Here is a 5,282-nt window from a genome sequence, read left to right as displayed (position 1 = left end):
ATCTCTGAGTTACTTCCTTGTTTATATGCTTTATGTTGTTATGAACTGTTGTTGGTTATTGGTGTTGGACCCGACCTATGTTCCAGCTCATCACTACTTTCAAGTTTCAACCTAAGGTTAAGATTGTTACTTATTGAGTACATGGGGTCGGTTGTACTCATACTACACTTCCTGCACATTGCGTGCAGATTTCGGATACCGATGTTGCTGTGTTCGATGGGAGCTGGATCGGAAGATATACCTGCGTTCTGGTTGTAGCTGCCTCTTGTTCATGGTTGCCGTAGATTTATAAAACTCTGTTTATGTACTTTTCAAATACAAGATGTATTTACTTCATATCAGCTTTGTAAATTCTATTCTTAGAAGTTCATGATTTGTACTACCAGTGCTTCGAAAATGTGTAAGATTCAGATAATCCCTTTGCTTAATTGTCTTATTAATATTATTGAAGTTGGATAGTTATTAGTTGTCTTACCTAGCGGGTTGGGTTTGGTGCCATCACGACTAGTGGATTTTGGGTCGTGACAATGTCAGACCCTATTTGTAGAACTTCTAGTAGCTCGTGTACTTGTGACTCCAGATCCGGAATTGTACTTAGATTTTTTTGGTTATTATACCACTTCGTACTTCATTTTAGTTTCATTTCAGTTTAATTGGTTTTAATTATAAAAATTGATAAAAGAATTGGCTTAAGAATTATTATAACGTTGGCTTGCCTAGCGAGTGAAACATTAGGCTCCATCACGATCTCGAAGGTGGGAATTCCAGGACATTTTTGGAGCTGTTTTGTGGGTGATTTCGGACTGGAATTTGGTAGCAGCGCCGCAGCTGTTTTGGGGCTGTTTTGCAGCTATTTTACCTGCAGTTTTAAGGTGGGATTTGAGCTGGTTTTAAGGACAGTTTCGGTTGCGTTCTTGGCTGAATTTTGGGGTTTTGGAGGTGATTTTGGGTTTGTTTTGGAGGCTAAAAGACAGCTCTAATGGCTGGAATTGGAGGTGCGATGGTGCCGAATTTTGAGGATGAAATGGAGGTGCTTTGTGAAAAAACGCAGTGCAAGAAAGGCTCTTAATTTCACATCTTAAATCTGGAAGATGAACTCAAATCCTTGAGCTTTTGAACTACTACTATGAAGACAGATTCAAAAATATCTTCCTCGGGTTATGTCACGACCCGGATATTCCACCCTCAGGAGTCGTGATGGCGCCTACTAGTGAAAGCTAGGCAAGCCAATTATTCCAATTATTTAACCCTTTTCATTTTTAATCTCTTAACAATTGTGAATAAACATTACATAAACAACGGAAATAATAAAGCAGAAGAATGAAATGTAACAATTTAATAATAATACCGATACCAATCCATAAACATAAGCTACGCAAAACTGGTGTCACAATCTCACAGACTATCTAAGAATACTACAAATAGGGGTCCGAAAGATAAATACAACGTTGTTTCTAAAGTACATAAAAGAAACAGTGTGGAAAGATAGAAGAAGACGCCAAGGCCTATGGACGCCTGCAGGACTACCTCGGGTCTCCGCCACTGGACTGAAGGCAGCAACCTCACTGTGGTCCAAAAGTTACAGCACCGGGATCTGCATACAGTGCAGAGTGTAGCATCAGCACAACTGACCCCATGTGTTGGTAAGTGCCTAGCCTAACCTCGGCGGAGTAGTGACGAGGCTAGGACCAGACTACCAAATCAACCTGTGCAGTTAAATCATATACATCTGAAAAAGTAAAGGCAGAAATTTACAAGTAAAGATAGGAGGAGGAAACCATGCTGCGGGGAATATCAAGTAACAACAGAAAACCAATAGATAAATGTAAAGAACACCATAATTCAATTATCAGCAAGAATCAGGAAATCAAAGACAAGTGCACGGCATCACCCTTCGTCCTTTTACTCTCATCCTCACCATAAAAATCAATATAATGTCAATGTGCACGGCATCACCCTTCGTGCTTTATCACTCTTCCTCACCATATGAATCAATATAATCGGCACGGAATCACCCTTCGTGCTTTTACCTCATATAATCATGGCACAGAATTATCCTTCATGCATTATCACTCATATCATGGCACGACATTTTACATCGTGCGGCACGGCATCACCCTTCGTGCTTTTACCTCACAATATCGGCATGGCATAGCCCTTCGTGCATTAACACTCTCAAACTCACGCACGACATCACCCTTAGTGCTTTATACTCTTCCTCACCCAAGCAACAATCACAAAGTAATTTGGGCAAGGAATTCAATAATATCACAATACAATCCCGGCAAGGGAGCAAAAACATATCAATAATATCCCGGCAAGGGAAACAATATCATGAGTAATAACATCCCGGCAAGGGAGATAATATCAAAAGCAATAACATCCCAGCAAGGGAGACAATATCATAAACCTCTTCTCCTTTCCACAATTACTTCACAACTCAATTCTCAACTTCAGCCAACGCTCTACAATGTTCAATTACCATTAATGCTTTCACAAGCCTTTTTCAACAGTAGAAACCATCATATAAAACATGAACAATACGAAATAGAGTCACATTAACCATAGTATAAGACTCACAATATCATAAACCTCTTCTCTTTTCCACAATTACTTCACAAATCAATTTTCAACTTGAGCCAACGCTCTACAATGTTAAATTACCAATAATGCTTTCACAAGCCTTGTTCAACAATAGAAATCATCATATAAAACATGAACAATACAAAACAGAGTCACAACAATCATAGTATAAGACTCACGCGCATGCTTGACCCCGACGTATAGATACTCGTCACCACACCTATACGTCGTACTCAACAATTAACACTTAGCAAATAAGACACGACTCCTATCCCTCAAGCTAAGGTTAGACCAAACACTTACCTCAATGCCACGAACACAATTCAAGTCTCAACTACCGCTTCACCTCTTGTTTCCACCACCAATTCGCTTGTATCTAGCCACAACTTACTTAACGATATCAATAAATGCTAAATGAATCAATTCTAATGCATAAAAATAGGTTTTCTAAAGATTTTCCCGAAAAGTCAAAAATTGACCCCGGGCCCACACGGTCAAAACCTGAGGTTCGAACCAAAACCCGACTACCCATTCACCCATTCACCCAAATATATAATTTATTTTGAAATCGGACCTCTAATCGAGGCCCAAATCCCCAAAGTTTGAAAATCCTAAGTTCTACACAAAACACCCAATTTCCCCCATGAAAACCCTAGATTTTGAGTTGAAATCATGTGAAAAGATGTTATGGATTGAAGAAAATGAGTTAGAAATGACTTACAATTAATTTGGAGAAGAACTTTTCTTTAGAAAGTCGCCCAAGAGAGTTTAGGTTTTGAGAAGGTTTGAAAAATGAAGAATTTTCGGCTAAGTTATGATTTACACAGGCGCAGACCTGCAACACACAACAGTTTTCCTAAGTCCAAATTCCACTCCGTGGCCTATCCGAAACTCACCCAAGCCCTCGAGGCACCAAACCAAACATGCACGCAAGTCCAAAAACATCATACGAACTTGCTCGTGCGATCAAATCTTCAAAATAACATCAACAACTATAAATTAAACCCCGAATACATGAAATCACTCAAGAACTTCAAAATTTCAAATTTCTCAACTATAGGTCCGTTTTATACCAAACCAATTCCGATCTTTACCAAATTTTACAGATTCAACTTAATCATTATTTCAAACTTGTACCGGGCTTCGGAACCAAGATACGGGCCCGATACCATCAAGAAAATGCATCAATTCACTTCTAAAAACCTTTATATTTTCCACAAACTTTAAATATTCATTTCTCGAGCTTGGGTCATCAGAATTCGATTCCGGGCATATGCCCAAGTCCCATATTATACGGACCCTACGAGACCGTCGGATCACGGGTTCGGGTCCGTTTACCAAGAATGTTGACCAAAGTCAACTTTATTTAATTTTAAAAGCCAATTTTCATATTTTACTTAGTTTTCACATAAAAACTTTCCGGAAATGCGCTCGGACTACGCACGCAAATCGGGGTAAGAAAAAGGAAGGCTTCTAAGGCCTCGGAACACAGAATTTACTTGTAAATCAAGTGATGACCTTTTGGGTCATCACATCCTCCACCTCTAAAACAACCGTTTGTCCTCGAACGGACATAAGAAAGAAGTACTTGAGTCGGAGAAAAGATGGGGATATCGGCTCCATATATCGGACTCGGACTTCCAGGTTGCTGCCTCATGTTGGCCCAAGATCAGTTGAAGTTTTGAAGAATGACAAACGAACTCAGTGAAGGACCAGGTTCATCTAAGGTGACACAGTTGTTATGGCCCATACACATGAGATGCACGTGAAGAAGATAAGTCCTTGAGATCAAGCAGCAATATCTTGATGAATATCTTCTGAACTGATCGAAAAGATTACATATAGGATAAGGAGTTGAAGTCTCCTTATGAAAAGAGAATTACATCCGGATCAAGAATATGGATTAGGAGTTAGAGTTGTTCTTGGACTCGAATTGTCAAAGGATCCACAATTCGAGTTCTTATCAAACTCTGATTACTAACTTTATAAATATAACGATTGTTCTCTTTTACAGGTGTATGTACATAAGCAGAAGTTAAGCATATTTGAGAGCAAAAAGATCAAGTCTGATTTGCAAGCAACATATGCGAGATACAAGTGTGCACGTCTGAAGCTACATGAACTAAGATAGAAGAACCAGTTTCATCATTGTGTTTATTCTAAGTCTAGTTCAATTGTAGTAGATTTTCATATTGTACCTTTCAGCTTTCTTAGAAGCAATTGTATTAGGTACTCTGAGTATTCAAGTTAGAGTTAACTTGAAAGTGCCGCAACAGTTGAGGCTGTGTGCTACACTGGGATTAGAGTTAATCCTTAGGTTTACAAAGAGTTTTGTAAATGCAGTTTTTGGCTCAGTGATTTTAGTGGAGTTTGGGAAAATCCTACTGAGTAGTAGGTCGTGGTTTTTTCACCTTTTGAGCCAGGTGTTTTCCACGTAAAAATCTCTGTGCACTTTACTGTCAGTATTTATTATTTCGCAAACTGCTGTAGTTAGAACACTTAGAAGAACCAGGTTCTTCTAATGCGAAAATTAGGTACCACACAAATCAACCCCCCCTCTTGTGTGGTATTGACGTTTATAACATCAATTGGTATCAGAGCAGGTTATCCTTGAAGAGTTTAACACCTTAGGAAAAGATCAACATGAGTGCACCACCTGGGAATTGGGAAGGGCAATCCACTGCCAGGACTCCTCTCTT

This window comes from Nicotiana attenuata, unplaced genomic scaffold, assembly GCF_001879085.1.
Source record: "Nicotiana attenuata strain UT unplaced genomic scaffold, NIATTr2, whole genome shotgun sequence".
Taxonomy (NCBI): Eukaryota; Viridiplantae; Streptophyta; class Magnoliopsida; order Solanales; family Solanaceae; genus Nicotiana; species Nicotiana attenuata.
The sequence above is the reverse complement of the archived record's forward strand: the minus strand, read 5'-3'. Positions refer to the sequence as shown.